General features: G+C 47.7%; 1 protein-coding gene across 3 annotated transcripts in view; it reads right to left on the reverse strand.

The window, feature by feature from the left end:
- The window catches only part of RAI2 (retinoic acid induced 2), a 55,815-nt gene extending 35,790 nt beyond the window's left edge, over positions 1-20,025 (reverse strand). For 2 of the 3 annotated variants that reach the window (XM_041001289.1, XM_041001281.1), the window contains exon 1: positions 19,826-20,025. The gene's annotated coding sequence lies outside the window, so the exon portion shown is untranslated. Of the gene's footprint in view, positions 1-19,231; positions 19,631-19,825 lie in introns of those variants that run through there. The other variant, XM_041001271.1, reaches the window with a different exon arrangement.
- Positions 20,026-20,300: the final 275 nt, after the last annotated feature.

Raw genomic sequence — 20,300 nt, forward strand, 5'->3', positions numbered from 1 at the left:
TTTCTGGTATGTAAAAGGCCTTTGAAAATTGTCAGCTGCTTCCATTAAAAGTACAAGAATGTCTTCGCTAAAGCAGGATAGCTGCCTAACAAATAACTCCAAACTTCTCATGCCCAACACTGGAAGTACAGATTTGTTTAACAGTCCATATTCAGGCAGTTCTGTTCCATGCAGTGACAGTTTTCAAGATAATCCTGGGGTTTGCTACATTCTGGACAATCAGTGGGTAAAGGGCAAATCTGGAGAAAAACCAGGAAAGGTTTTATGGTTAGACCAAAAGGCACATCATTTTTACTCACACTCCACTGGCCAGAACTCAGGCACACCACTGCACACAGAACTGCAAGGGAAGCTGGGAAATGTAGTCTAGCAGGGTATCTAGGAAGAAACAACACATTTGGGGGAGGAACTAAGAATCACTGACACAGTTAATTAGAGAAGAAACACATCTCAATGACTGTGTGTGTCCAGTCTATAAAAAGGTGATGCTTAAGGAAGCTTTTGTTCTGGAAGATTCAAAAGCTTTTTTTTTTGCTGAAATTTTTCTTTTCTTTCCCCCTCTTTTTTTTTGGGTGGGGGGGAGTGCTACTCAAGGAAGACTTTTTAAAAAAAGACTTCTATTTCTATTATCAGGGGTTTTCTGCCACCATCTGAGATATTCCTGAAAAACAATGCTGGTCCTGGCTCTGACTTCTACAAGATTCGAGATGCTGTCAAAAATAAATGCCAGCTCATCAGATTCTGTATGAAAGAGATGCCAACAGACATATAACTCAAACAAAAAACTGTAGACAAGACTGTTCTGGGCATACATTGTCACTCCTCCCTTGAAGAACCTGACATGCTGAACAGTGATGCCACAGACCTAATCATGGCAACTAAGAGGAAACATTCTTTTGTTCATTCAACTGGCACACTACACAACCAGTACTCATGTGTCTGTCTGTTAGAGGCTTCCAGTAGAGACTCAGAGGGCTACAGATTTCACGCTACCCTTTAGTATGCCTTTGTCATCTAGGAGATCGCAGAAAGTCCACATGGGTGGTTGAGAAAAGGGCAAGATGTGTATAATACATGTTTTGTTCATTCGTTCATTCATTCATCTATGCAATCAATATCTATCGAGTGAGTCCTCAATTAAAGCACTGTGGACCCCAGGCTGAGGGTACCAAAATGGAAGCTACATTGACTATCTCATGGGGGAGCCAGTCACATGACTATACAGTTACAATGCGGCAGGACACCTGCAGCTCAGGAAGCTCACACCATGGCTGATCATTAGCAAGGATCCTTGATTTTCTGCTACTTCTCTGATTTACTTGATGGAGGAGCATAAAGTAACTCATTAGAAATCTACCTATATTCGTGAGATGAAAAGATTGGAAATACAAAGAGAAAGGCAATGCTCTAAGACTGTCATTAGAGAAAAAAAAAGTTGGGGGGAATCCCAGTAGCTACAGATATGAGACTCTTCCTGAGGCTTGGGTTTCCTGCATTCCTGTTATGCAGGCTTTCAGGAACGTAGAACCACTCTCCACCAAACAGACAGCACCTCTGAGGCCCAGAAAGATTAGGACATTTGCTTTATTATGTAGCAATCAGCAGATCTTGAATTTGGTCTGACTTCTAATCTTAGACCCTTCCATTGCTGCCATTCATTACCCCTGATACATGAAAAATCCAGGAAAGCAATGTAGTGTTGAGTGGGGAGTGCCCTTGTCTTGCCCTGGCAGCCCAGTGGAGGCAGTAATGGACCATGGCAAAAGATTGGCTTCAGGAGCCAATGCTTACCTGTTAGGTGTGATGTGAAGGTGAAGTGTCATCATTTGTTCATTGAGTCAACAATATTTATTGAGCAACTGCAATGTCAAGGATTTATTCTATGTGTTGGGGCAGTATGACAGTGGAAAAGGGGGAATAAATATGCTTAAAACAGTTGTCATACAGGTAAGATTATCAACATCAAGAATAATTTATCAGAATTTTGGGTGCAGGGGGAATAAAATCCATTTAAATATAGGACTTTGAATTGTGGTACATTCTTTCCAACCCCCCACAGACGAAAAAGGATATATGGGCATGGAATAAAGACTCCAAGGACATGAACCCAAAATACTGAAATGGGTGATAGCTGGATGACAGGATGATGAATCTTCTGGTCATTACTCCATATTTGTATTTTTTAAAATCAACTCTCTTATTTCTATGATCATAGAAAAATATAACTTCCTACAAATGCAAAGAAAAAGAGAGAAGATCAGAGAAGCAGTGAGGGAGGCTGCCTTGTGCTTCACTGCTCTCTGGCCTTGCGTTTCAGCAGTAACTGATGCGTCAGACAGACAGGCCAAGGTCTACTCGCATCAGAACACCAACTGATACCTTATTTCAACATACCACCTGATTATCCACAATTTGCGCATGGTGGCAGCCACAGGGGGAAATACGCAATCATCACTGAGATATCAGGGGCTCAATTTTGAGCTTGATTTTTTTCATGAGGGCATTATGCCATTTTTCAATTAAGACAGCTTCATCGTTTTGTTTTGGTTTCTCTCTCTTTTTCTTGAAAAGTGCTGACGTGTAAAACCCCATTTCCTTCCTTAGCATACTTGCCTGTGGGTTTTCTTTGTTATTTCCATGCGCTCCTAAAAGAGGCAGAGAAACTATAAGCTGGTGATCTCTGCTGGCCCAGACCTCCTGGTGCTAGACAAATCTGTGAATGCTGGCTGAACACACCTACGGCTCATATGACAGGGTAGTGGGTGTTATTCCCAGTGTGAAGGGAGCCGTGACAGTGAGAAACCAAACAGAAAATCCACGTGGCCTGCCAGACAGGAACGTGCCTAGATGACTTGGTCAGCTTGGATCTAGAAGCCAATGAAGAAATATCAAGTATCTCCACATTGAGGATTTTTTTTTTGTCTAATCTCTGTATTAAAAACATGTTCTGTATGCTTGACTTAATCCTAGAAAAAAATATTCTCAGTGAAGCTAACAGGGTCTGTGAGGAGCTTAGGATCTTAACCTAACATTCTGTCTCCTGCGAGAAATACTGCTTTAGGAAAAAAAAAAAAAAAGAAGCAATGATGAGCGACTGCAGGAAACATCTGTGTATACAAACAGGCCAGCTCCCTAGGAATCAAAATGCATCATGCATAATGAAAGTCTAAATATTTTTATTAACATAGTTTGTTAACCAAGAACTGATAATTAGGCTCCTGAAGAGTCCCCATCATATTCTGGCTTCAATATTTCATTTTATTCTTGGGAGAGAAGTAAGTCTGAAATCTTATCTTAAATTTTAGCAATGAGTTTTCTATTAAAAGTTATTTCTTTTCCATCTCAGGCTGAGCGAAGCTCTGGGCCAAGGGGGTTAGGGAATTTATTCCATAAAACTGACAGCTTGGCAAGCTTTCCATCACTCAGCACAGCACAGCCCACGAGAACAAATAAGTCCTTTTCTGATGATGCTCCAGACACAGTGCAGCGTGTGCTCCAGAGCTTTATGTCTACCTTCGTATGGTTTGCCACATGCAGCAGCAAGGAAAGGGGGGCAGAAACACATTGAGAAAGACCAGGAAACTTAGGAGGAAGTGAAATGAGTCAATCACACTGTCATTTGGGAGTGGTGGAAAAAAATATGTGCACACTGCAGATGCAGTCCCAATGGCAAGTCCTTGTTTAGCCTGACTTTCCTGAATCCTGCTCCATTTCAGGGCAAGGGGAGATGATGAGGGGCACACAGACTGCCAGCCATTTTGTCATCCTCAATGCTTCAGGACATGTATCTTGGCAAGATTTGACAAGGGCTTGAAAAAGGGAAGATAAGGCAAGCTTGGTGGTTGCATTTTGCAGAGGCGGTAGTGAGAGCAGGTGACTGGCCTGCAGCCCCAGGTGTCATCCTCAGGCCACACAACTCAGATTCCCATCCAATGCTATCCCAGCAAGAAGCCAGCCTGGCATCTTCCTGTTTCACAGACTTGCCATAGAACACTCATCTCCCTCCACTGCCCATGCCCCCTACTCTGAAATTACTAGAACCTCTTGCCCATGGTTGGCACTCAAATACAAAGCTACACTTTAAAGTCTGAGACACACACATCCATGCTGCTTGAACACACTGACTACAGTCAGGGAGCGCAACAGGAGACTTCTGGGGTCCAGGTCTCCAGCAGGGTGCTGGCGAGCAGGGTGTGCTTTTGTGAAAATTCTTCAAGCTACACAGTCAAGAACATGTTTTTCAGGTGGATATGAGAATTTTCGGCAAAACTCCAGTGAGAACAATCGGGGAAGAGTTGTCTTTAAGGCTTTGCCTCACCCTTGCAGCTGGCATTCAAAACCAACCATACCCAGAAAAGTCAAACCCATGTCACCCCACTGCTGACAAATCTTGACCTCTTGAAAGTGCATGTGAAATCAAAAACCCTTTCAAAACGCTGATACTATGATTTAGGCTTTTACTCAGCACATCCTTTATGCTTGGGAAGCAAACTAGGGGAGGCAATTTGGTTCTAATGGCCTCTCCTCCTACAGGGATGCAGAAGGAAGGGCAGGGATTAATGACAAAGTTCATGTGCACTTACACACCCCTTTTAGGCCAGGGTACACCTGGGGGCTCTTTCCAAAGACCCACGCTCCATGCAGGGGTGGGAAATAGGGGCTTTCTTGCTCCTTCACTCTGAGCAAACACCCCCAGCAAAAACCAACCAACCAACCAACCAACCCTGTCTTTTCTAATCAGGATTTTACTGGATCTAGAAATGTGCCACGAAAAGAAACTGTCCTTCTCAAGCCAAGTCCCAGTTCCAAGGCTTCTTTCTGCCTGCTAAGGAGCCGAAAATCCCCAATTTAGGCAGGACCTGAGCATGTTCACACGCACCTTCTGAAATGCACTGAAATATCCAGACAGGATATCAAATGGGTGGTTTAAACTTCCAAATCTGAGACCAGCATTGTGGTACAGTGAATTAAGCTGCTGCTAGTGACACTAGCCTCCCATATTAGAGTGACAGTTTAAGTCTCATCTCCTCTGCTTCCAATCCAGCTTCCTGCTAATCTTCCTGGGAAAGCAGCAGAACCCAGCATATGGCAGACCAGGATGGTGATCTTGGCTCCTGGTTGCAGCCTTGACTCGACTCAGCCTAGTCTGTTGCGCCCATTTGGAGAGTGAACAAAGAGATGGAAGATCTCTCTTTCTGTCTCTCTGCCTCTCTCTTCCACCCCTGTTTCTCCCTCTCTGTAGCTTGGCCTTTCAAATAAATAAACAAACATTGCAAACAACATTGAATAACGTTAAAAGTCGCATGTCCCAGGAACCCCGCCAGAACTGGGTAAACTACCTCTCCCCCACAGCTGGACCTAAACCACATGATCCCACTGCTCATAGATTCTGATCTATCCATAGTCTATGTTTTTGTCAAGCAAGGGCCAGCCTGCTGGTGGAAAAGGCTCTGGCTGCTGGCTCTATCTGCCATGCTTTGCTCCCTCAACCCCCAAAGTTTAAATGTCTCTCCAAACCCATTCATTTGCTCCCACCATATTTCCTTCCAAACATGGGCTACACCAAGATCTGCTTATCACTCCCCCTGGCTTAAGCGGTGACCACACCTGCTTGCAAAGGCACAGAGGTGACCATGGCATTGGCTGCCTAGAAACTGCCAGGATGGGAGAGCAAGTTCTTTATCCAGGCTGACAAGACTAGGATTTGGTCTCTGATCACCTTTCTGCTCACAGCTCAGACCTGCCCTTGTGCTGCCTCTATTTCCTCATCTGCAAATGAAATCAGTAATTTCTTAAAAACATTGCATGGTTTAAAGGGAAGCCTACAGATCAACTTCCTGGCAAGGTGCTTCAGCTCCAGTTAGACATCATGGAGTCTCTCACCTCCAGCTACGGGAGTCAACAGCACCAGAAAAAGGGGTGGGACATGGGTGTCTCTCTATAGAAAGACAGGGAACAAGCATTAGGTTTAAAGAAGTGCAGAAATATCCCAGAGAGCTGAGGGGTGAGGAGCTGCATGATCTGGGCTGGTACCATGGCTCAACAGACTAATCCTCCAGCTGTAAGTGCCAACATCCGTATAGGTTCTGGTTTATGACCAGCTGCTCCACTGCTGATCCAACCTTATGCTTATGGCCTGAGAAAGCAGAGGAGGATATCTCAAATCCTTGTGATCCTGCACCCGCATAGGAGACCTGGAAGCATCTCCTGGCCCCTGGCTTTGGATTAGCTTAGCTCTGGCCACTTGGGAAGTGAACCATCAGATGGAAGACTTCTGTCTCTCCTTCTCTGTGTAAATTTGCCTTTCTGATTAAAAAAAAAATGTTAAACAAAAGAGTTTCCTGATCCAGATATGCAAGTAGAGCTGACTATAGGAAGACAGGCCTGGGCTGTTAGTGAGTGATGCGGATGGAGATGACCAAGGGTCAGCTCAGGGACTCACAGGTGTAGGCAGCACAGAGCCAAGTGGCAGGAAACACAAGAATGGTAAGTTCCATCTGTGATTGATGGGGACTAGAGATTGACATTACTGGAGATGAGACCTTGAGTTCATGCCTTTGAAGACTAGTTCTGGGAAACAGGCAGACTGGGATGGGGGGTGGGAAGAAGGAGGGAAACTTAGGTGTTTGCATTTTTTAATTGAACATATCACCATCATCTCAGTGTAACCAAGCATGCTGCCAAGAGCCGAGGAGGGTTGGATTGTCAGAGTTGGTGATTAGAATGAGTTTTAGGAAGTGCTATCTGGCTCAAGAGAATGAATGTTGCTTAGAGACCAAGCCACAAGAAAAGACACATGACTTTTGCACTCAAAAACCAAAAAACAAAAACAAAAGAGAGGGAGAGAGTGAAGGAAAAAGCAGAGTTCCAGTGGGAAAAAGCACAAGTTGTTGCACAGTTAGCAGGTGATTCCACATTACTCTTACATTTTAAAAATATTCAGGAAACAGCTCAGCAGCTACCTTCCTGAGGAGCTACAGCTACACTCACCACCTGTACCAGGAAAACCTCAGCCTGGAAGCAGCGCAGAGCCCAGGCGGTCCATGCAGCAGCCCCCTCCTCAGCAACCTGCCCAGGCCTGCCCTCTCCTCTGACTCTGCCCCTACGCGGCTGGTTTTTGCTCTTCCCAGGGGCAGAGACTTGGTCCGGGGTCAAGACATACTGGGCAGGGTGAGAATCAGCTTCAGTTTCTGCCTCGCTTTTTTTTTCTCTCAGATAACTTTTCCGCCCCCACTGAATTACAGGAGATAGCAGATCAGAAATCAAATGGGCCAGGGTTTGCCCTATATCACCAGGGTGGTCAGGCAGTTCTGGGAATCCACACCCTCTTCCTTTACCCTGTGACTGCCCTCCACTCACTCTCAAGGAGTGCCATGTTTAGGTGAATGTACTGACACTCATTTGGCAAGGGAATGTCCTTACCTAACTGTGGCCCAGATGAAGCTGGGTTTGGGAGAAGGTCCACTTCCTAAGAGAACAGTGGAAAAGAAGTCTCTTTCAGCTGCCGTGAGCTGGCAATTACTACTCTCTTAGATCCTGGAGGCATCTCTGTCACACACTATGGCTATAGAAGCACCGAGCCACTGGCCACCAAGAAAGAATGAGTTGTGGTGGTTCCAAAAGTAAGGATGAAGGGAAATGTACAGTCAAGGGTGCCTGAGGATAACAGCACCCAAGGAGAGAGGAGGGCTGGAGTGGGCCTTGATACTGCTACATTCTATAGCTGTGTTGTCCTTCTACTGACCTAGGCACACAGAACCACAGTTCCAACACCTAAAAGTGGTGTGTAACCTTGGGTAAGTTCTACACCTCTCCAAATCTGTGATTCCTCCTTGACGAAATAGAGCTGAGGATATCCACCCATCCCATGCGGTTATATAGCTAGAAATGAAACATAGAGATCACATGCTAAAACTGTCCAGCCTAGGGCCCGGCGCGGTAGTCTAGTGGTTAAAATTCTCACCTGCCTTGCACGTGCAGGGATTCCATATATGCACTGGTTCTAATCCCTGCGGTCCCACTTCCCACCCAGCTCCCTGCTTGCAGCTTGGGAAAGCAGTCAAGGACAGCCCAAAGCCTTGGGACCCTGGACCCACATGGGAGACCCAGAAGAATCTCCTGGCTCCTGGCTTTGGATCAGCTCAGCTCCAGCCATTGCAGCTGCTTGGGGAGTGAGCCAGCAGATGGAAAATCTTCCTTTTAGTCTCTCCTCCCCTCTGTATATCCAACTTTCCAAAGAAAATAAATAAATATTTTTTAAAAATACCTGTCCAGCCTGGAGTAGGTGCTTCAAACACTGCAGACAACGTGATGAGAGGCCATCAGAGACCTTTCCATTATGTTTCCATTGCAAATTTCAGAGCTTGGCTAAGTGGCTCTGCTGTCCACAGTACACGCCAGAAGGGCCATTCTGAAGCAACACCCATTTGCTGGCAAGACAGAAAAGTGGCCTCAGAGCCAGGGTAGTAAAAGGGCTTGTGGTAAGGCTATGATTCTCCAAGCCAGAAAACCTCATTTTATGATGGGTTTGCTTTCTTTGTTGTTGGTCAACCACTAATATTACAAACTCTGTGACAATCCTTTATTTTAGGAACAAGACCTCTGGTTATTTTGTTTTTCTTTTTGTTTTCATCTAGAAAAATACCCTAGAGGGGCTGGCACCAGAGCATAGCAGGCTAAACCTTTACTTGTGGAACCAGCCTCCCATATGGACTTTCGTTCATGTCCTATCCACTGCACTTGCCACCCAGTCCCCTGTTTATGACTGGGGAAGGCAGCGGAGGATGGCCCAAAGTCTTGGAACCCATCACCCCATGTGGAAGACCTGGAAGAAGCTCCTAGCTCCTGGCCTTGGATTCAGCTCAGCTCCCACCATTGTGCCCATTTTGGAAGTGAGCTAGCAGATGGAAGGTCTTTCTCATTGTCTCTCCTCCTCTCTGTAGATCTGCCTTTCCAATAAAGAAAATATTCAGGCCTGGTGTGGTAACCTAGCGGCTAAAGTCCTTACCTTACACACACCGGGATCCCATATGGGTGCTGGTTCTAATCCTGACCACCCCGCTTCCCATCCAGCTCCCTGCCTGTGGCCTGGGAAAGCAGTCAAGGACAATCCAAAGCTTTGGGACCCTGCACCCATGTGGGAGACACAGAAGAAGCTCCTGGTTCCTGGTTTGAAATTGGCTCAGCTCCAGCCATTGTGGCTGTTTGGGGAGTGAATCACCAGATGGAAGATCTTCCTCTATGTCTCTCCTTTTCTCTGTATATCGAACTTTCTAAAAAAAAAAATAAATCTTTAAAAATAAATAAATCTTAAGAAAAAACTTGCTGCATTTTCACATTTCTTCCATTTTCTCAAGAAAAGGCAGAAGTTCCAAGCAGGTGTAGGCTACAAAGCTGGCTTGTGGAGAGTATGGGTTTCTGGGACATTCCAAAATGGTTCCTCATGTGGCTTGGTCTATAAGTTTCAGCCATGATGAGCTCAGGTCCAGCACATCAGTTCCTAAGTATGTAAACAGAGCTTATACATGGAAGGGCAGGGCAGACTAGGCCTTTCCTAAGCTTCTTCAAATTCAAGTGATAAGCCACAAAGGATCTGGGAGCCAATAGACTCATGTTGGTATTTTCACATTGAAGCATTTCATATTCAGTCTAGAGGGTTAGTGATTTCCTTTTTCATAAAAAGAAATTGCAGCCGAAGTTAATTGCTCAATTTGAAATGTATCTGGACATTGTTTAGATGTTGGAAAGGAAACAGTGACGTTGGACAGTTTTAGCAAAGAGAAGAGCATTATTTTATTCACAAAAACAAAACTGAACGGGAAATGGAGCTCTGTGTGGTTTTTAAAGCTCTTCTGAATGCAGTCAAAGAGCACCCTTATTGGGGTGTTCCTTGACAATTTTCCTATTTATAAAATGCAAAAGGCAATTCACCAGCAAAGACTTTGGCTCCTCCCATCCACTGATTTGTTAGCCAATCAATAGCCATTGTAATCAGATGAGGCGGGGGGGGGGGTGGGGGAGGGGAGACCACAGGTCCCTAAGACCCTTTCCATGGGAGGCCGTGTTCAGCTAAGCTTAATACAGAGGAAAAACAGCCAGAACCATATGGAAAACACTCTTCCGGAGTCACAAGATAGTGGCAGCCTTTGCCCAACCTGCTATAAATAAGTGTCTCAGGAAAAAAAAAAAAAAAAAAACCTCTTGATTTTCAAATCTGTTTCTACTTAATACAGCTGCAATAGAGTTTATTTAGCTTTTCCCTATAGAAGGAAGACTGTTTGCATTTTTATGACAAGGGTCTAAATGTTTTTCACAGCCATTTCCATTGCCATGATTTTGAGGAACAACACACCACTTGGACCTGTCTGTTTGCTTCTGCAGCACACAGTGGTGGCCCCAGTGGCCTCTGCACCACGAGACTGGCCTCCAAAGCCCAGATTTATGATCCTGTTTCCTCTCCCAATGTTGCAACCATCACCCAAATCCTGGCCTGTGAGGGACTGGCAACGCAGGATGACCAAGTGTCACGTGCTGCAAATCAATTCTCGATCTGCCCTGGCCCAGCACACTGTGGCTCCCCGCAAGCCTATCGCCTCTCCCTTCACGACCAAAAGGCAGGCTACCACTGCTTTCCCAGTGAGGCTGGGACTCACCAGGGCAGTCAGGTAGCTGCCTCTGCCTCTTTTCCTCTCGCCTCTGCCACCAGCACTCTCAACTCCTGCAGACACTGTAGAGGAAAAGTCAGACTCTGTGGCTAGGCTGCAAAACAAAGCTGCCACCACCAACGGTCCCTTCCCTAGCCTCCACCAGCAGGCCCCGATGCCCAGGCCATTTTAAGACAATGGCAAGGCAGTGGTGACCCAGGAACACTTCACCTGTGTACTCAGTGATCCCATTCTGTGCCCTCCCCCAACTCCATACATGCATTCTGTTTCTAAGGATGGAAACAGCAGGGTTTGCCCTCACAATGCCTTTCCTGTGTAATGCCTGGCCCCTCTGGAGTTTTTCAAAGGATTTCCAGGAAGACAGCCGAGGGCTTGGTCAGGTGGCAATATTTCATCTGCCATTGCACCCGTAAGCACTGCCTAATTCTAGTTCCCTGAGGGGACTCAGAAGATGTCTTGTTCTTGGAGGAGTTTCCCAAGCAGAATCACAGCAAGGAAACAAATGTGTGGAAGAGAAAGTGAAATAGGGATGTCTGGATGAGGAAGTCCAGAAACTAGGAAAAAAAAAAACAACACGCCCATCTCCCTATCATTGACTGTCACTCTCAGACATCCGGAAAACGTGGAATTGAGTGGCTGGTAACAAACAGGGCTGTGGCAAGCTGCAAGGAGTCAGTTACAATGTCAGGAGCAGAGCCCTCTCAAGTACACTAAAGGGCTAAATTAATTGGCTCAGGCTTAAGATGCTGCAGAAGAAATGACAGTGAGGAAGGAGTGGGTGTGGAGGAAGACGCCTTGGGGCTTTGAAGTCCTGCCTGGAATCAGGTGTGTATAAAAAAGTAATTAGGGAAGAACGTATCTGTTCTCTTGATCAGAAACCAGAGAAGTCGCGAGTAGCTACAAGGCGGCCCCCCAATTACTTGCAACTTACTTGATTGCTGGTATTACAAATCATCTCTGTGCTTCCACCATTGTCTAGATCTTCCCACCAACCTTAGGATTCAAGCAGGCACATAATCCATGTCCAACTGTTAATTAATCACCCCCATGAATTGTATCTCTAAAAGTCAGAGGAGATAAATTATGTCTTTTATTATTTCAAATATAATTTTCTAAAAACCACAAATTATTATTAAATTTTGGCCTAGACCAATAGCTCCCATCCGCAGTGCTTTTGTCCCAGAGGGAGCATTTGGCAAGGTCTGGAGTGGCAAAAGAGGGGAGGGACTGCCAGTGACGTGGAATGGGCAGAAGCCAGGGAAGCTGATATCCACACAGAAGCTGCATGACAAAGAATGATCTGGACCTGAATGTCAACAGGGCTAGGCAGCAGGAACTGTGCTCCAAGAGAAATCAAGGCTTTAACATGTGTCATCTCAGCAGCTACCAAACAGTAATCACGATTTAAAGTGGTTTTACATGTATATTGACCCAGGACACGTCTGTTCCTTTTCCACATACATGAAATATGTGATCAATCCAAATCTGCAAATATGAAAGAAATAATAATGATGATGGTATGCAGTGGGGACAGGGGAGAATAGTACATTCTGAATGCATATTTCATTAGCCTAAATGGATGCAAATTAATCTCACAAAATAAAAATGATTATCTAGTTATGTTCCATACAAAACCAAAATCAATACATGGCATCTTACCTAACCTGCAATTAAAGTTTTAAAAAAATAAAAACACCTAAAACAAGGAAATGTCATCCCTTCCCTTTCCGTGCTAGCCGGGTACACACAAAGAAACAAACAGACAAAACCCCTTTTTGGGAGCAGATTTTTCCAGAGTATAAAAAGTTTCCTGAATCATTCTGTTTTATTTACTGTAGATTCAACCATTTTTTAGAGAGCAAAACATGCAACCCATTCTCTTGGTTATGCTTGCCTTGCTTTCCAAATGCCCTCAAAACTGAGATGATGAATTGCATACTTGGGCCCCAAAGTGCCAATTAATAGTAAAGCAAAAGAATTCCACACAGTCACCATAGGACTTTCTGGTGTGTGTGTGTGGGTGTGTGGGTGTGTGGGTGTGTGGGTGTGTGTGTGTGTGTGTGTGTGTGTGTGTGTGTGTGTACAGAGGTGGAGGGTGGAGGAGATCAACTGCTTTCAGAGGGTCTTAAGAGCAAATATTGGCATTCCCTGATATGCCATTAGTTCTGGAACATTCTATGGGGCTCTATAGAGCCCCCAGCTTGGGGATGGGCTTTGCTCAGAAAGCAAACTATGTTTAGAGTCTGCCTAGCTCTTCCAGGCTTAAACGACAAAAGAAACAATGGCTGACAGCTACACTATTTCTACCCTTCTGGGCCTCCATTCCTTTTTCTGAATTATAAGGCAAAAGTGGTCTCACATATAAAGGCAACAACAACAACAAGCACAACAACCAGACACACCTAGTGGTGGCTGCCAGTTAGGCTTGCATGTACTGCTGAGACAGAGCAGTGATGCGCGGGCAGCTGGACCAACTGCTCCAAGGGTAAGACCTGTTAATAAAGTCGTTTTTGCCAGACCATCGGATTCTTCTTGCACTCCAGTAAACAGTATGCTTCTGCCATGGGAAACAAAACCCACTCATTCCAGGGAGCCCAAGGAGGTCAGCCAAGGGTCCCATGCAGGAGCAGCCCCTCAAAACCCAGTGCCATAGGATCTCAAGTCCACCTATTAATGCCATGCCTGGTGCCCAGCACTGGGCCCAAGAATGTATGGCTGTGGCTCTGCAAGAACACAGCACCAGCTAAGCTCCTTTCCCCACCTCCTTGCACCTACACATCCGTGGTCAAATTTCGTCACTAGCAGTGATAAGTTGTGGGAGATGGGGCTTGCTTTCAAGTATTCACTCTCCCTTGCAAAAGTTAAGCTATGCTCTCATTCCACTTCTCAGGGTACCCTCTGGAAAGGAGGAACTCATCCACTTTCCTCTTTGTCTTGTTCAAGGTTGGCTGCAGAACCAAAGAGCACATCATTGGAAGGAGGGGATCTGTTCAAGACACTAGGCACCAAGCACAAGTCCCTGGAAAGGGTGTTTTTGAGGTTGCCATTAGAGCAGGTGTCAAGGAAATTGCTGTCTCAGGCAGGAGGCAGCTCTCCAGAGGATAAGGACATGGGCGAAGGGAGGACTGCATGTGAGGGAAGCACAACAAGCAGCCATTTTGTTCAAGTCAGGCTTTGCCACTGTCTGTTTCATTCTGGCCATTCCCTACAGAATGACCTAGCAAAAACGTTCAGGGGAAAGCTTGCTGGGAAATCCCCAAATGGCACCTTAGCCATTGCAAATCAAAACCATGTGACACTGGGCTGCTGTGACACTGGGTGCCAGTCCAAGCCTCCCAGGTGCCATGGAGATGATGGGTATTCATGTGCCCAGCACAACCCTGGGGGAGGGAGTGCTATGGGGTTCACACCCCATAGCTAACATCAGTCCACTACAGAGCAGCACCAAACTGGAGAAATACAAGTTTGAATTTTCTAGTAGGCACATTTTATTTTTTTAAGTAAAGATTTATTTACTTTTATTTAAAGGCAGAATGACATACAGAGAGCACAGAAAGAGAAAAAGATCTTCCATCCACTGGTTCAGTTCCCACATGGCCGCAAAGACCAAAGCTGACTCTATCCAAAGTTAGGAGCTTCTTCCAGGTCTCTCACGTGGGTGCAGGGTCCCAAAGCTTTGGACTGTCCTTGACTGCTTTCCCAGGCCACAGGCAGGGAGCTGGATGGGAAGCGGGGTGGTCAGGATTAGAACCAGCACCCATATGGGATGCTGGTGAAGAATTAGCTTGTTATACCATAGTGCCAGTCCCCAGTAGGCACATTTGTAAAAATGAGGGGAGCAGCATTTGACACAAGGGGTTGTTAATTCACTGCTTGGGACACTAGCAGCCCACATCAGGGTACCTGCTTCAAGTCCTGGCTCCTCTGCTTCTGATCTAGCATCCTGCTGGGAGGTAGCAGATGGTGGTTCAAGTAAAGTAGTTGGGTCATTGCCAGGCATGAGAGAAACCTGGGTTAAGTTCTGGGCTCCTGGCTTCCATCTTATACCCACCCACCTCTCTTCCTCTTCCTCTCAACGTAAAAAACAATGAGAACAAAAAGTATAAAAAAGAAAGGGGTAACATTAGCCTATATACTCTTATTTAACCAATACATTGCAAACATTATCATTTCACCATGTAATCAATATACACATTAATAATAAGCTACTTTGTATTCTCGTCCTGTATGAAGTCTTAGGACTGCAGTATATATGTGACACTAACAGTTCATGTCAATGTGGAATAGCCTCCTTTAGGACTCCAGTACATGTGTGACACTAATAGTTCATGCTAATGTGGAATAGCCTCCTTTCAACTGTTCCACAGGTACATGTGGCTAGTGGTAAGTACATTGGACAGAGTAGATAAAGAGCATTCCATCCCCATAGAAAGTTCTATTATACAGAGATGGGCTAAAAATCCAAAAAGCTGTAGGAAGAGGGGTGACAGTCTGAGCAGTGGGTGCTCCAAAATTCTCTACAATTAATGAGGTGCTGAAGTGTAGCAGAAATTGGAAATACTGGGATTTGGGTATTTTAGGAGCCCAGGCTTAATTTTAAGTAGAGACTAAAATGGCCAGGATCATGCATGGTTTGAATGGGGAGCTCCCTCTCAAATTGAGCTGTATTAGGAGGTGAGACATTCAGGGTGATTAGTTCATAAGGCACAACCATCATTGGTAGATTAGTGCTCTTATAAAAGTGTCCCCAGACAGCTCATTGGATCCTTGTATCACATGAGGACACAATGAAAAGGTGCCAGCCATGAATTAGAAAGAGGGACCTCAGTAGACACTACACCTGCTAGCAGCTGATTTTGCACATCCTGGACTGTAGAATGATAAGAAATGAACTCTTGTCATTTTTGTTTCTCAGTTCAGGGTGTTTGGTTGTAGCCACCTTGCAGATTAAGATAGATCATGCCTGGGCTGCCCCACAGCACTGGAAGGCCAGAGAGCAGGATAATTCCTCAAAGCATCTGCTACCTGAGCTACCTCCATCTTAGCCATTCTCAGCTGTTCAGGGCAGGGATGGGGATAGAAGATTGCAAAAGTCACATACTTCTTTCAGTCACAATTCTTAGTTTGCAATATAAATTGGTGAAGCAGATACAGAAGCATGATCCAATTACATGTGCCTGTGTCTGCACATGCATGCATCCATGTATGTGCATGTTCATATTCTTGGTTAGAGCGGAAGGAGGCTCATGTGTGAAGTCTGGAAGTGCTAATGGAGCCACCAGTCACCTCTCCAACTGCCACCAGAGTACAGGGGAACAGAAGACTCCAGAGGCTTCTAAAAAATTATGAGCCCTGAAGGAGAAGCCATGCATCTGGAAAGCCCCCAAATGATGGGCGCCCTGACAAAGCAGGTGCGAGGGAGAAATGGCAACTGGAGGTCTTCTCCAAAGACAAGAGCTGCCAAGTCCACAGCAAGAATGTCACCCTGATCCCCAAGTTAAGTCTAACTCAGAAACCCATGTGAGATTTTGTGTACCAGGAATATTTAATAAGCCACCCTATTCCTTTGTGGAGGGTCCCCTTCTCTGAGGGCCCACTGTACTCTGATCAGCGAAGGAGCAAAGTGAGGGGCACCATATACATGGATGCTGAGCTCCCCCAGCAGCTGTAGAGTTTCTACAGGGCTGAAGGCTACCATCTGGTTAGAAAAGAGTTAAACAACTTGCTTTGACAGTCTCTGCCTTATTTTTACTTAATGTTTGCTTGTTTCAGATGGTTATGAGTCCAAAATACCTCACCCACCCTGTGGTCCCGCCAAGGACCTTGAACTATCTGAGCCTCAGTTTCCTCATCTACAAAATGGAGATAATATTCCACACCTCATATGACACTGGGAGGATTGAATCAGGGCGTGTGGGCATGGAATTGTCAAAGGTTCCAAGTGCAGAGCAATGTCAAGAACTTCAGATTCCCAACTGGACACACAAATTCCTGAGTTTCTCTAGGTCTCATATAAGGATGACTTACAGCTCTCTCTCCTGCCACTCAGTGCATCAGCTCATCACTGAGTCACTCAATTCTCATTTTCTAAGTAACAGTGGGGCATGGAGGGTTCCAGATGGAAAGGCACCAGCTGCTATGTGAAATAGTTAGGAACCGTTTTGGATTTATTAGTGCTAAGATGATGATGCTGCCTTACTGGCGGGCTTCCTGCCCAAACACACAGTACCTAGGTACCCCAATTTCAGAAGCAAGCAGTGGTCTGAAGATCACAGTCCTTGGGAGGAATAACAGACCAGACTGGAAGGAGCGGTGAAGGGACACTTGCCCCTCTATATTATAAACTGCAAAGTCTGGAGTCAAGACACCACTAAAAATGACCCTGCGCCTCTGACTCGCTAAGGGCAGAGAGAGTCATGGACAGACACTTGCTATCCTGAACAGCAGATTCGGAATACACAGTGTACAGCCATGTGCACACACAATGCCCCCATTCTAGATCAGATTTGGGGGCCCAGTGCCCCTCCCCTTAGTTTTGGGTTCATCCCAACCAGGACTCTGGCTGCTGGTGCCAGGTCCCTCCCACCACACCTGATCACAGATTTTCCAGCCGTTTTTTTTTTTCTCTTCCCTTGCCATTCAAATGACCCTGTCTCCATGCATCTATTTTCTGGTTACAAGATCTTGAAATCAATGTTACACATTACTCCACAAACTGCCCTCCAACCAAATCCTCACTCCCTGACAACTGGCCTCACCTGGAAAGTGCTTCCCCTATTTGTTAGCTGAGCAGATCTCCTTAGGCCAAGCACTGGAGTCTGGGCTTCTTTGCATTATAAAGAACCCCTCATCTCCTCATCCCTCCCCACTTCCCCCTTCCCCAGCTCTGGGTAGTCCTGGGTAGCTGAATGGTCCCCCTGGGCCACAGTGAAGCTGCCAGGACCTCCAAGTTCCAGCCTGCCGTGGCTCAAGGTGTCAGGCTGCCTTCGGGATGCCGCCAGTGGGCATCTGTCGGAAAAGAAGCCAGTGTCCACTGACAGAAGGCTGTGCTGTGCATGCGTGTGAGTGTGTGCGCGCGCGTGTGTGTTGGGGGGGGGTGAGTGGGTGGATGGCTTTTCTGGGCTTCTAAGGACAGAGAGACTGGGCTGCCAGCAAGCTCATGAGTCTGTGCCTTTGGCACACTCCCAGCTTCTGCAAGTGACACAGCTCCTCAGGGCCCCTGTGGGAAGAAGACAGTGGGTGGGAACTCAGTGCTGCACTGGGAAGTAGCTCCCTACCCACTGGCCTCCCTCCCCACAGTCATCTCTGCACTGTAATACAGGCACGGCCACACGGCATTGTCAAAGTTCTCTGAAGTCTCTTGGTTTACCAACAAGCAATTCTAATGATTCAAAAGGAGGAAGAGGGACATGAGGCAAATGGTCGGAAAGTCCCTGGGACCAGCACGGGCCCTGCCTGCAAGGCTTGCTCCCTACCTGCTTCTTTTCTTTCCGTTGCAAAGAGAATCAGCTAACTAAAGGGATCACACCAGAGGATGCGAGATAATGCTAAAGCAACAAAAACAAAGACCAGGAGAATAGTCGCTTATCACAACTTTGTTTGGCCGTATCTATTTACCATCACTGCACACCCGGCTCTGTGGAATATCATTCTGTTGATGTCATTTATCCTCAGCAAAATATTTACACATCCCTAAAAACGCCAGATGATGGGGGGACGGCTGTGCACTGCTGCAAGCTGCCCCTCAAACCCTTGGCTGGCTACTGGGAAACCCAGGAGGTGGGGGGCACAGTTGTGGGGGCACAAGCAGGCACAAATAAGATCCACTAACAGTTGACAGGAATTGGGCACCCAGGTGCTGCCCTTGCCCTGCCCACCTCTCCCCTACCTGTCAAGCAGCAAGCACCTCCCCCCAACCACGGCATCAGTGTCCCCTCCTCTTCTCCTGCTTTCCCATTGATTAAGTTACCCAACCATTGTTAAAGGCTAGTTGCTTTCCCTGGGAAAATGGGCCAGATTCATTAAGCCTTCCCTTGCGACAAAAGGAATATTCATAAAAGTTTGGCAGACAGAAAGGGAGGTTGCCTGCCTGCCACGAAGTGGGTGACAATCTGCTTCGGCAAAGCCACCATTCTCCTTAGCACCCCATCGCTCGCTCCATCCATCCGTCGTGCCCCAAACCTACTCCAGGGACTTCTGATAGGGGGACACAAAGCAGCAGCTGTCTGGCAACATCTCTACCCCTCGCCAGCAACTGTGGGTGGGGGTGGGGGGAGATGCCATTTCCCCACCCAGGCGGAGCTGAGCCTGAACAATAGTCGAGCATTAAACGGCAAACAAGCCCAAGCCGACACACAGAGCACAACCCCAAACCAGAGAACCAGCAACGCAGAGACAAGCAGTAGTAACTCCCTCCGCAGCGAAAGGCGCCACCGAAACGCATGCAAAAAACACAGCAAGGACGCTGTTTCGTGCCTAACATGGCAGCAAGCTGGAGCTGGTGTGGCCACCCTGGGGCTGGGTATTGGGGGGCACCATGGTTCCCCGGGGTGCCGATGCACACTCACCGGGCTCCAGGAGGATGCAGGGCTCCCTGAGCGTCACAAAGAGGAACCCAGGGTGATCTAGCAAAACCCAACTTTCCACCCAGCTCGCCAGAGCCGCCAGATACGTCAACAGAATCCATCTTTCGAAGGGCCTGGAAGGCGCCGGGTTTTCCGGGCCGGGGCAGAACGGCAGATCCTGAGGCGGCCCGGTGTGGTGCCCAGGGTGCGGAGTGCGCCATGCGCCGCCTTCTGCAACCGGAGCCAGCGCGGGTGGTGGCTCGAAACCCACTTCGGGGGGGCCCCCACCCCGCTGGCCAGGGCCACCTCCCCGGCTGTTCCCAGCCCTGCGGCCAGTGCGTGGCGCCTGGAGCAGGAGCAGGGCTGGGTGCACTGCTCCGGGTGGCGGCCTCGGCCCGCGTCCCCGCCCCCGCCCGGCCCTCCCCACTGGCCCCGGCCTCCGGGCGCCGTCCTGCCCCCGGGAGCAGGCCCCTCCCCGGGTGCCGGGATCCGCCAGGCACACCCAGCCCTGCGGCGCGCCCCCTGTGTCCTGGTGGCAGGTCCACTTGGGGAAGGCGGGAGTGACCCCGGCCCGCACTGGGAAGCCTTGGCCACTACCTCGCAATCCGGCCACCGCCTCCAGGAAGCCGCGGGGTGGTCGAGGGTGCGCGAACTCTCCTGTCTGGCCTCGCAGCTGGCTGCCTGAAGGGGGTGCGCAGCCGTGGGAGCCGCAGGTCGCCGCTGTCACCGAGCCGCTGTCCTCGCCACTGCCTTTGCCGGCTGTGCGTGAGTGTGTGTGTGTGTGTGTGTGTGTGTGTGTGTGTGTGTGTGTATGTGTGTGTGCGCGCGCGCGCGTGCGTCTGTGTCCAGACGAGTGTGTGTCTCCGTGCGGCGCCCAGCCTTTACTATATACACCAAGGGGTGGGAGGAGGCGGAGAAGGGGAGGGCTTGGGGGAGGCGAAGGAGGAGGGGGAGCGCAAAGGGGGGTGAAAGGGTACCCAAGGAGGAGGCTGTGGCAGAGGAGGGACAGGTGATCTCGTCCACCGGGAGGGCGTGGTTTTGGGCGGTGCGGGGTGGCAAGGAGGAAGGGACC

Source organism: Ochotona curzoniae, unplaced genomic scaffold (assembly GCF_017591425.1).
Source record: "Ochotona curzoniae isolate NIBS_2020 unplaced genomic scaffold, NIBS_Ocur_1.0 contig_1274, whole genome shotgun sequence".
Classification (NCBI taxonomy): domain Eukaryota; kingdom Metazoa; phylum Chordata; class Mammalia; order Lagomorpha; family Ochotonidae; genus Ochotona; species Ochotona curzoniae.